The 13600-nt window shown below is 35.2% G+C and overlaps 1 pseudogene; it reads left to right on the top strand.

Moving 5' to 3' along the window:
* Positions 1-9921: 9921 nt before the first annotated feature.
* LOC116155205 (olfactory receptor 8U9-like) lies at positions 9922-10902 on the top strand (annotated as a pseudogene).
* The last annotated feature ends 2698 nt before the right edge of the window (positions 10903-13600 follow it).

Below are 13600 nucleotides of genomic sequence, written 5' to 3'. Positions count from 1 at the left end.
ATTCTACTAATTCTGCATTTCCTCATTATTATTCCAGTCACACTGGCATCCATTAAATTCCTTCTCAAAAGCAAACAAGCAAGAAAAAACTCCAAAACTTAGTTACTTTTTACCCCAGAGCAGCATCTTCAAGAAATACACTCGTGCCTGGAATCCTGGAATGTTCGCCCTGTGGTTTATTCAGTAGTAGGTTCCTTTCTGTCCTTTAGGTTTCAGTTCAAATGTCACCTCTCAGAAAGGTCTTCTCTCAATATCCTGTTTGAAATAGATCTCCCAGGTTATCCTCATGCATATTTATGTGTAATTTACTGACTGTGCTTCCTGCAGTCTACAATTATCTTGTCCCTATGTTTTGTTACAGCCCTTTGTCTCTTTCTTATTATTGGAATTGTAGATCCAGAGGTGAGGGACAAGTAATTTAACTGAATCTTGAACATTCCTTGTCATGAGTAGGAAAGAAATGAATAAGAGCATGATTCAAAGAAATTAAGGGGAAGAATGATGTTTGGAGTCAGAAGCAAATGAATAACAAATGCTCAGTAATGTTAGGAGTTATTGTGGTCTTTATTGCTTCAATTCTTTTTATATTGTTGCTTCATTCCCTTTCCTCACTGGAGAACAGTTTTCCTTTTTTTTTAAATTGTATTCTTTTTCAAGAGATAAAACATTTCAAAAAGTCTTACAGTTCAGGCATTTATGATATATATCTTTTTTCAAACCTATTTCTTGAGGTATGATGAATGTGATTGACATGCAAAATGCTGTACCTCTTTAATGTACACAACTTGATGAATTTCTTGGCCACCTGAAGTCAAGTCTCATATACACATTCCTTTTCTTATTAAAATTGCCACCAACCAATCTGGGATGACCTGCCTCTTTCTTTGGTCTCTCCTTTCCCTTCTTATATAGGTGGTTTTAGATTTCACCCAAGAAGCTCTCAAGTTTGCAAACCAATACCAAGTTTTCTTCATGCTGCTTGTCAAGCACTGCACTCTGAAAACTACTACCTCAAAAGACCTCTTTAACATATTTGTATGCAGCTCCTGGTGCATTTCCCCTCTTAAGAGGCAATGCTTACATCTCTTTTTTGGAGAACTGCTTCAGGTTAACTGAAGCGGTAATTCCTGCATGCCAGGGAGAAGTTACTGGAAATTTACATACCATGGAGGACAGCCCTTTGTCAATGACTGACACGTGTGCAGAAGTATACAGTGGACCCTCAAACAATGCAGGTTTAAACTACATGGGTTCACTTACACATGGATATTTTCCAATGGTAAATACAGCAGTACTACAAGGTCTGTGGTTGGTTGAATTGGGGAATGCAGAGGAACTGCTGATATGGAGGACTGACTCTAAGTTATGCACAGATTAACTCATGCATTTATGGTTTAGGAGTTGTATAAGAGTCAGCTATAAATACTCAGTCTCCTTTACTCACTCAGAGAAATTCTGAAGTTTAACTTACCATTTTCCCAGAAATCTTCCATGGAATCTGACCAAAATTTCTATCATGGGATGTTTACACTATACTATTCCTTGGCTTACTTCTTTTTTTAGGTCCCACCTCTCATCCCAATAACTATTTTGGGTACAATTCCTAATAAATCACAGTTACACAAAGCATTGACTCAGTGTCTCCTTTTGAGTGAACTCAACTTGGTATTATAATTTCTATACACTACATTATTTGTGTAATTTTCCAGCAAGCAATGTCATTTTGACAATAAACATATTTTGAAACATTAAAATTGCTTGGCATTTATCAACCTTTCTTAGCCATCTGAATCTTACTTGAGTACTTTCAGCATCTCTTCCTACCACAAAATTGGCTTAGAAGTTTAAAACACAAAACTTGGAAAATAAAAGTCTGAAGAATTCTTTAGAATATATAATCAGACCTAGTTTGTTCTTAATCACAAAATTCTGAGTCCTTTTTCTGAGGGAGAAGGAAGACAAATGAATAGATGTAGATGTTGGGAGGTATGGACTTGACTTATGATAGAACCACTAGCTGAATTACTTTTGGAAATTTACTGTTTCCCTTTTAAGGTGTGTATTTTCTCATTGGTAGAATAATGGGATTGTATTAGGTATATGGCTTTAATTTTTTTACAGAATTATTTTGCTCAAAAATGAATTCTTAATGTTAATAACAATAAACAATAAAAGCTACATTTACTCTGGTAGAATGAGGTGATAGACACAAATCTCTGTCCAGTTGTTGTTCTTAACACATTTTCTACACAAATTACTTCAGATGACTCAGAAACCACTTGAGTCCTTCCCAGAAAACCAGCTTATTTTTAAAGCACTGTCTGGAAATGGTGGGATTCAATATGATATATGATCCCATGCTGCTCAGTAATTTTCTGGTTTTCAATTTCTCATAAGCATCCTAGGAATTCTACTTTGCCAAGGGAAATCCCTCTCACCAGTTGTTACTCCTGAACCATGACTAAATCTCCTCCATTCCTTATAACATTCATGTCCATTTTATCAGCAATTGTAAATTTTATTAAGTGCAGTATCACTCATGAGGATCTAAAGTCCACTATGGACTGAAAATTGTAAAATCTTAGATTAAAAAAATAAATTTTGTCTCTTGGAAAATTTGAGATCTGGATGGCCAACACTGGTTAGAAAATGTTATTCTTTTCAAACTGTTAAGGATAAATTTTCTTTAATAATGCTGCTAGGGAAAACATGAAATTGTGAAAATTGCTGTGAGGTTCTGATTAAAAATATGTTATTGAAATGAGGTTAATTTTGAAGACATGTTTGGGGATCTAAAATTTCTATGATCCCCATTTGTCATAATTATTGTCATAATTTATTCCCAATACAAAGAAGTTTCTAAATAACTATATTAACACATTTAGTTTATTTATAAAGGCTCAATTCCCAGGTTCTTACCAATCACTCTCTGGTGACAACTCAAAAAGGAATGTGAAATAAATGAGCCCCAGTGGTACTTTCTCACTGGAGATGCAATGAAAACTTCTTTCAACTTTTCCTGGGCTTTCAAATAAAGATCTGCTGGGTGGGGGTTTAGGGAGACTCCCAAACTTTCTTTATACAAGTGAAAAACACAATGTTGAGGAGTGTTTCCCAGGGAAGAATTGAAGAGAACACTGTGCATATATACATATCCACATCCATATTCATGTAATATGCATATGTGTGTATGTATATATACATGTATATAAGTGTATATATATATATATGTATATAAGTGTATATATAAGGATAAATCTGAATTTATTCTGATATCACTCTTACCCTAATCCAGGGCCACAGGATTCACTCTAGCTTCAATTGCGTACTTATCTGTAAAGTTCCTCCCCGACAGTGAGAAACCTGGATCCACTTAAAAGATGTTTAATTATTTGTTCAAACTTAACATATATGTAGAGTAATTCAAGAATTAACTTGAACTCTCCCAGGAAAGAAATTTACAAACTAGAACGTAAAGTTTGTATTCAGTTTCTTTTGCCTATAATTTTACACTTTCTAATCAAAACACCATTTTCCAAATTATTTAGGTCAGTAAATCCCCCAACTTGAGTGTAGTTATGTCATACATTGATAACAGAATTAAATACATTTGCCATAGTGTGGCCGGCATTCTGCCAGCCACTGGCATTGGCTAACAATCTAATTAACTTTTTATTAATTTGCATAGAAAATTTGCCCCTGCAGTATTCAGTTCTATGAATTTTATGACAAAAGTGCATAGAGTCAAGTAACTTAGGTAACATGCAGAACAGTTACTTCATCTTAAAAACTCCCTGAACGCATCTCCCAGTCAAGAACTGTCCCCTCCCCAAAGCTCTGATCAACTGAATTGGACTCTTTCTCCTGAAGTTCAAGAAATGAGAAGATAAAACATTCTCTGGGAAAAGCCTTTGATGATATATAAAAAACTCATGTTGAAATAACATTATAAAAACACAATTCTAACAAATTTTGGTTAATAACTCCTCTATGTTGTCATTCAAATTCAAACTAATTTATTTGTATGCATGAGTTTATATAGAAGATTTTTAGTTAATTTTCCAACATCCCTATACCAAGTACAAATCATGCCATTTTATAACAAGACATAAAAAAACCAGGGCATTTTTCCATCTGTATTAAGTATGTTTGCCCATTTAAAACAACATTAAGTACTGTGTATTCACAGAATAATTACTTATCTTAAGCATAATTCATGCTAGTACACATATCCTGATTTACACTGACAAATTGTGATCATGCCAAGCTGTGCGATGTGAAGATCTGCTGCTTCTTCCTGTTCAGTGAACCGCATGTGTTAATGCATCATGTACAGTGTCACACACTAACACACTGACCCTCCCATTGCCATTATATTAAAGCCCAGTGCCACATAGAAAACTACACAGTAAATTGTATATTCAAAGTCAGTATATGAAGCAGATAAGTCCCCTCCTGTTTCCTCACAAACCATATTCACTACCGTTTGCTTATCCATCATCAAATCCGCAATCCCTAAGGATGCAAACTTCCCCTTGCTTTGGACCCCAGGGTTTGCATCAAATGCCTTACTGATCCTCTCACTTATGTGTTTAATTCACCACATATAAGTTAATTTGTGTTTTTCACCTTCTCTCTATTTGAAATCTCTCAGAGATATATCTGAAGTATCTAGTGCACCTTCAATTAAATGCTGGACCTCCTCAATTACTAAGACAACAGAAAATGTACTATATTGGAAAAAGAAAAATAATTCCATAATTCCTTTCCTCCCCCTCCCCCCACCAACCCAATAAAACACTTTTCAGTACTGAGGATTATTTTGTTTCTTTAAAGATGCTGTTTTTGTTAGTTTGAACTGCCATAACAAAATACTATTTTAAAAAACTGGGAGGCTTTTACCAACAGGAATTTATTTTCTCATGGTTCTGGAGGCAGGAAAGTTGAAGATCAAAATTCTGGACAATCTGGTTATTTGTAGACGCTCTCTTCCTGGATTGTAGATGGCTGCTACCTGACTGTGTGATCATGTGACCTCTTCTGTGTGAGTGCGTGTGGTGGGGGTGGGGGATAGGAGGGGAGTGTAGAATGAGAGAGAGATAGAGGGAACACTAGTGTTTTTCCTTATAAGGACACTAATTCCATCATGAAGGTCCCATTCTCATGACCTCATCTAACCCTGACCTCCTCTGGGAGGTACCCGAAGGCAATCTGCAAACACAATCACAATGGAGGGGAGGGCTTCAACCTGTGAATTTCAGGAGGATACAGTTGAGTTCATAGCAGATGCATTGTTTCTTAATAAGTTTTAAAATAATATTCTTCCTGAACACCCTTGCTGTGGACACAGATTGGCTAAGAATCAATCTGGAAGACTGCTCTTTAGAGTAGGTCACCAAGGAAATTAGGAATAAAGGATAGAGATAACCTGAAAGAGGAAATTAATATTTCATGAGCATTTCAAAGAGTAAGCCAAAGAGGGTCATGTCTCAACATGTTCAGAAATAGATCCTTGGAAGAGTTAGATATTTAGTTCTTTGAAAGATATGCTGTTGGAAAGATTCTTATCTTTTTTATGGATAGATTTAAATCCTGTTTTTGAGCAAAAACATTATGAACAATTATGACAGCAATCAGTAAATGATAGCAGCTCAAAAATGAGGGGATGCTAGGGTGGTTCCTCAAACAAGAGAGCAATGCTAATTGATCTCCAGCAGGCTGTGGGCTCCCTCTGGGGTGTGGTCTGTAACTTTCCTGATGATCTTACATCAGACCCTCAGTAAGATCCCTTGGGGTAGGTCATTGATAAAACCCTGCAGTTCACTGCTGCACAAACCCACTTGGAGAAGAAATAGGAACACCTTCTACCCAGGTAGTTTTAAAGGTTGTTTTTAAAAATTGTGACAAAAATCTGAATTTTTAAAATCAACTAGAATAGAATAGATTTTAAAATAAAGCTTTTTGGGTGACATTTTAGAAACGAGGGTAAAGAGTGTTTCTTCTAATTTTATTTCAGCTGTATAGGTAGGTGATATTATATGATACACATTTTATTTGTTTGGAGTAAAAATTTGAGATCTCTAAAATAGAGTCTATTCAATCATTTGGACAAGTCAGGCACTTAATTGATTATATTGTAAACTATGTCTAAACTGTTTTCATTTTTGCAAAAGCTAGTCATTTTACCCAGAATGAGAGGTGAGCACCTTATAATTGTCATCACTACATCCCTTAATATATTTGAAATAACTAAAGAACATTAATTATGAGCAGGAGAAATAAATTGAAATTTTATTACCAAAATTAACCTTTAATTCCCCATTGCCAAGCATCTAGAAGGGGCTACATTAGGAAATGAATCAAAAAGTCATGGTTTCTACCCATGGAGTCTACAGTCTCTCCAAAAAACAAATATGGAAACAGATGGAAACCACAAGTGATGTGCAAATAATTTATGCATAAAATGTTTCCAGAATGCAAAAATGAAAACTGGTAGGTAACAGCGCATGGGAATTGGAATTTAGGGAGATCTTTACAGGAACGGTGGGATTTTGATAGGCCTTGAAGGATAAATAGGAGTTTTTCCTCCAACCTTTCATTCACCACTCACCTGGTAGAGATGAGCACAGGAAAAAGAACATATGAAACAGGGATGCATGTACAGTCTTCTTATTGTAACTGAGGACCACAAAACAATTATTCTAAACAGATCAATGTGTGTTGGCTGTGGCAGAAGAGAAAAGATGTAAATGGAAGTTGAAGATAAAATATCACAGGTTAGATGCTAAAAGATCATATATAATATACTTTCAAATACATTTGCATTCATTTGCGTGTGCCATCTTTAAGATAAGATAAAAGGGCATATTGTAGTTCTTATAGCTGCTGAACAGGGGAGTCTTAGCTGGTATTTTGGGCCTTGTAAGCCAAATTTCTAATCAAACAGTTGCTTGATTATTTCAAAATGGAATTTATATATTGTGGGACCACTAACTAAGCTTTTAAATACTCCCATGACCTACTCATCTCACGTAATGAACAATAGCATCAGAGATTGTCCTCTTCCCATAGAAAGTTGTAGACACTTGCACAAAGACACAGCTAAAAATTATTTTTGATTTTGACGTCCATGCTTTATGAAGAACATCTACCTTCTCCCGATGTATCCTTACATCTGTTTCCTGACGTAAGAAAATGTATCAGGTAGGCTATATATTCCTTTGTTAATATATTCTTTGTTGAGACTATATTTGAAGAGCTAAAAATAAAAATGAGACACTCTTCTATGTCTTTAATTTAACATATATATTGCATATAAATCCTTAACTACAGATGTCTGCATCCAACAGATAAGGACTGGCTGTGTCTTGTTGTGTAATTTCCATGTTCTAGTATCTTACCCTGACCAGTAAGTACTGCCTACCTCGCTACCAGTGAATTTTAAAAGTGATTACTCTGACTTCACCCTACATCTACCTTTTACTAGATCAGGGGAGCAATTTTAACATAATATTTTCTATTTTAAAATCTACTCATGTAGGCAATGTGCAGACACATTATTTTATCTTAATGTTTGCATTTTTTAGATATAAAATAGCACCATTTACAGATTAAGAAACTGAGGAACAAAGGAATTTTTGACATGCTAAAATTACTGTGACTAGAGGGTGATGGAGCCATTTAAATATAGGTCTCCCAATTTTATTCTTGGTTCTTTCCACTGTATCCCACCTGGTACACATATCAATGAAATGATAGTTTTCAATAGTTACCTGTCATTCAAAAAGCAAGTGTTCATTACAGAAATTCCATAGTATTTTCTTCTCATAAATACAACAGTATAAGTGAGCTCAAATGGAAATTTTACATTTATTTTCCAAGGAGTGTGCCTCTGTTATTTCTTTCAGTAAACAAACCAAGAAATCCTGAGTAATTTCACTAAGAAACACACTCACTAGTACATAACATCACCATGATTCAAACTCTAATCTCATATTTTTAATGGCATGCCCTACTGCTGTTTGATATAAAAGATCATTATCAACATGATAAAATAAATGCTTCTAATGTAGCATGAGTAGAAAAGAATCAGAATGCATGGGCTGATGATTCTGCAAGTCTAATTTCTAGCATGTGCAGAGCAATTTGTTTTCTTAAAACTGTTTTTAAATTTTTGTGTGGAGAAAGAGAGATAAATATGACATGAGACATTATGGGATATACTAACAAGAAAATGTATAGCAATAAACAAAACTCATTTATAATTATCTTATTCTGTCCTAAATTGAAGCTTGTATTGATTTTTATATTTCAATTATGAAGAACAGACAAAAAGGATAGGTAAAATGAATGAAGATTATCCATTTCAAATGTCAACTTAAAAAAGAGAGAGAAACTGAGGTAAGCTTAAAGTTGTACAAAATGGGTTGGTTTGGGAATAGTTTGAGCTGTAATTTGGGAAACATAAAACTCTAGCAAGCTACAAACAAATCCATTGAGGGTTTAGGGTAGGCTGCATTTATGGAGTGGGTATAAACAAGGGGGAGTTCAATCAGAGTCAGTTAAAACAAACATATCTGGGTGCATTCTCCAAAAAACTTAAATTTAAATTTAATTAAAAACAAACAAACAAACAAAAAAAAAAAAAAACAGAGACCATCCTTGATATGTTCATGGCAAACTTCTACCAGTTACTATTCACTCACTTTGCTCTGGCTGTTTCTGAGTTTTTCACAAGTCCAAGAAGCAAGTTTATGGGCTCAAGGATGAGGAGAGATTCTTAGATAAATTTTGGTGTTTGGTACATCAGGCATTTACAAGAAATCAGCCTGTAACTCCCCACCAGTCCTTACCTTCTGTTTGCCTGAGGGCATATGTGTAAGATTTTTCCACTTTCTATCCTCCAGTTTCATTTTAGATTGAAATTCTTTCACAAAAATAGTACAGTAAAAACATGAAAATTAATATAAAAACAATCCAAATCTGTATGTTTTTAGTTTGGAGCCATGTACATTTATATAATTTTATTAGAAAGTAAATATCACTTTTATTTTAACTAAGCAAAATGTTTTTAAAATTTGAAGGTTTTCATTGAATTTGATCAGTTCAGTTGATGCTTTACATAGAAAGATGTCTGTGAAACATTGTATTAACAAACGCTTGGCGAAATCTAGGCAATGTACCAACAGAATAAATCGGGAGTATTGAGAACTTAATAGTAGGTGGGTTGCTGCCTCAGAAAAACACGTTTGAATCCCAGCTGTGCTAGAGACTGGCTGTCTGAGCATACTCCAGGTGCATAATCTCTCAGAGTTCTTTCTCCATCTGTAGAATGGGCATATAAGGAACAAAGTAAATAAACAGCTTGCAAAGCATGCGATAGCATCTTTTGTAAAGTTACCTATTTCCAGCATTTGCATTAACAACATTATGAAGAATCTGTAGTAATGTATGGTGACTTCTTTGCAATAAGTAATGGTATACAACAGATGAATATAGCATTGAAGCAATGTGGAGTTTGCATCACACGGGCAAGTCTGGGTAATATCACTGCAGAAGATTCAATTTCTTTTATATTCTCAATGTTAGGATTTAAAAAAAAATAGTTCAAAATTTTGAAAAATTGATGGTAAAATTTAAATAATATAAAGTCAAGAGCTTTGAAAAGAGAGCCAGTGTGGACTGAATCATATCCCATGGCTCTTAACTTTAAATACAATTGACTTTGGGGAAAGAAATGTGCCTTTCCTACAAAAGATTTCTTTTCGACCTTTGTCCCATCCCCAGGCTTCAAGGATACCAATAATTTTAATATTAGCATTTTCCTGTTAACAATTAAATGGCTTTAAAGGATATTACAATTTAAATTTTATTTAATTAAGCTAGATTTATTTTCTCCTCTCTTCATCCAGACATACTGAAGATGCATGACCCAGATCAACCACACGCAGGTGACAGAGTTCATTCTCGTGGGCCTCACGGATCATCAGGAGGTGAAGATTCCCCTCTTTGTTCTGCTCTTATCCATCTACCTCTTCACAGTAGTAGGCAACCTGGGTCTGATCCTGGTCATTAGAATGGATGAAAGACTCAACACACCAATGTACTTCTTCCTTAGCAACCTGGCTTTTGTTGATTTCTGTTATGCTTCTGTCATCACACCCAAGATGCTTGAGAACTTCTTGTACCAACAGAAAGTGATCACCTTCAATGCATGTGCTGCTCAATTAGGCTGTTTCCTGGCTTGCATGACAGCTGAGTGTTTGCTCCTGGCTTCCATGGCCTATGACCTCTATGTGGCCATTTGTAACACTCTCCTCTAAACAGTTGTGATGTCCCCAAGAATCTGCATCCAGCTTGTGGCTGCCCCCTACAGCTACAGCTTCCTTGTCACCCTGTTCCATAACATCCTCACCTTTCGCTTCTCCTATTGCCACTCCAATATCTGTAACCATTTCTACTGTGATGACATGCCTCTCCTCAGGCTGATGTACACAGGCACTCATGCCAAGCAGCTGTGGATCTTTGTGCTGGTATCAAGTTCATTTCCTCCCTTCTGATTGTCTTTGTCTCCTACTTGTACATCATCTCTGCCATCCTGAGGATGTGCTCAGCTGAGGGGAGATGCAAGGCTTTCTCCATGTGTAGCTCCCACATGCTGGCAGTCACCATATTCTACGGGTCCCTCATCTTCATGTACTTACAGCCAAGCTCTCACCATTCCCTGGACACAGACAAGATGGCCTTTGTCTTCTACACGGTGATCATTCCCATGCTGAACCCTTTAATCTACAGCCTTAGGAACAAGGAGGTGAAGGATGCCTTGAAAAAAGTGATCATCAGTAGAAACCAGGCTTTTATGTTCATGAAGTTAAGAAAGTGACTTGAATAAATAAAAATGGAATTTCCTTCACTTTTTTTCTCTTAAAAAAATTAGAATGCTTCCTCCTAATATGTGATTTCTATGAATCTGTTCACTGTACAAAATTTTCTATAGATTTTTACTTAGAATGAGATTTCAGACATAAGAGTAACCATAAGAAGTTATGCCCATTCTCTTACTTTTCAAATGAAAATGCATTTAAAATAATTAATTATCTGGTCCATAGGAATTTATGCCAATTTTCCTGTTTCTCAAATGAAGAATTGCATGAAAAGCAATATATGTTTATATAACTAGTATAGGACAAAAGTTCAGCCTCTCCACCCATCCAACATCCCCAGTTCAGAATTCTTCAGCTGTATTAACAATATCCCATGTGAAAACCAAAGACGCATAGCTCAAATAATTTTTCCTGATTTGCTAGTTTCTACAAAAAATATGACATTATAAAATTGTTCCATATTGATATATTTAACAAATTCTCTTTATTCAAGAGAACAGTATTATATCCTAACCTTTTCAATTTCACTCATTTAACGTGACCTAAAGTCTGGTTTGGTCTCTAAAGACTGATTCTCAAGTGAATTGCTCTTTTTTTTTTAAAGCCCATGAGACCTCATTATATTTTTTCCAACTGTTTAAAAGTTAATAATAATAATAACATAATTCAATGCAATTCAAGATAGAATCCCAGAGGTATCATACATTCTAAATAAACACACTCAGAATAATTGAAACATCATAGATCATCTTGCCAGTAGCAAGGATTATATGCAGTTATACTGGGCAGACCTTGGGTAAGTTGGTCATTACTGGGAAAGGAATAGCTTCTTGGAACACAGTGAACCCATTAGGCAATGCATCCTCATGAGAAGAACGTGCACCGTGTAGTCCAAGGATGGTGCTGTACAAGGTGTGGGCTCTCACAAGTTTAGTTACCGATTAAATAAGGACAATGTTACAGAATTTGGAGACTTTTAAACTCTTAAACAACATACAAAAGGTAATAATAAATGGCAGGTGCATGCCTATCATCTCCCTTTCTTCTCTGAGTCTAAAGACCTCAGTTCTTGTCCCAACTCTACTAATAAACTTGAGGGAGCAACTTATAAATGGGGGTTATCCTACACAACTGATAACTGTGATATAGACAGGTAGATAGACAGATAGAGATGGGTATGTATGCATTTCAAATAAGTGTAATAATTTCATAATTTTCAGTTACACAGAAAACAGTTTTGAGTTTGCAACTCATGCATATCATTTTAACACATATGTGTATTAATACATATATGCCATTTGAATGCTTAATGACAAAGACTAGAAAGCTGCTACTAACAGCTAGAGGGGGAAATTTAATACATATTTTCATTGCTCACAGAACACAGGGCTAGCGTAATCCACAGTTCTCAAACATTAACTTTTTCATTGTTTATTTAAACACATTTGCCTGCTATTGGACCATTGCAGTGGCTCCCAGTTTTCTCACAAAGCCCCTGCAGCAGGATTTGAGTCTGTCGTCTAGATACTGGCTGCCTGCCATTACTGTCCTTGACCTCCTGTCTCAGCAGGCTGGAACAATCACTGCAACACAGCTCCTCTAGGAGAGGGCCTAGATTGCTTGGCATCTAAAAGCCTGCTGGGTCTGACATTTCCCTGGTCAAAAAAAGATCTCTGGCAATTTTTTTCAGTTCTGTATACCTTAGTTTCTTCATCAGTAAGAAGGTGAAAATAATATCAACTGCTAGTTTTATTGTCATAAGATCAAAAAAGACGATGGAGAAAAACATTTAAGAGTAAAAGATTTTTGAATTAATAGTTTTCAGATTCCCTACTCCTTATTTGAATATGGTAAACATTTAGAAATCTATCTACAGCAAAATTTAAGAATTTCAGGTTAAAACTGAAGATATGCTACAAAACTATTAATATAAAAGAAAAACTTTGTCATGATTTTCACCTGAAATGTGATGATTTTGTTAATTGATTTTGTCCTTTTTGAGAAAGACTGCTTTCAATTAGCCAAGTAGTTCAAATTTCTTAACCTATGAATCTACCTAAGAAACATATCACAATGAGACATTTCCCCCCAAGAGGTGAGATTATGAAGTTCATTTTAGTGGTAAATAATTCAGAATACTTCAAATATCCATATGGACACCAGATAAGCACAAGTTATAGCAATAACAATATGAAAACTTAAGTTGTCAGTATTCATACATATGGAATGCAAGATGGAAATATACATATGACACTGACATCAAGTGTGTGGACACAGAGCACAGCACAGACTGTGAAGACTGATTAAGAGGAATAGGAAGGAAGGAAGGACCACAGTATCACCTCATAGATAGAACAACAGGTAACATTTGACACATACAATATGAGCATTTTTCTGTTTGCACACATATCTCTAGGTCATTACATGTGATGTGATATACAGGAATTATTTATCGCTATAGAACCTGTTTAGCATGCTGCTTTTAAAACTTGATTATATCATGAACACTTTTCAATATCAATAAATGTACACCTATTTCAGATTTTAAAGTTACCATTTACTATTTTACTGAAGAGCCACTTAAGATCTAAACAACTATTAGAATATATCTAGACAACTTCCTTTTTTGGAGTAAGTAAAAACAGAACAATTCAGACACTTGCATACTTTCATGACTTTCCTAATTTCCTAGAGTTAAAGTCATTATATCAAGTGGC

Source organism: Camelus dromedarius, chromosome 35 (assembly GCF_036321535.1).
Source record: "Camelus dromedarius isolate mCamDro1 chromosome 35, mCamDro1.pat, whole genome shotgun sequence".
NCBI lineage: Eukaryota > Metazoa > Chordata > Mammalia > Artiodactyla > Camelidae > Camelus > Camelus dromedarius.
This window is presented reverse-complemented; position numbering and strand designations above follow the sequence as displayed.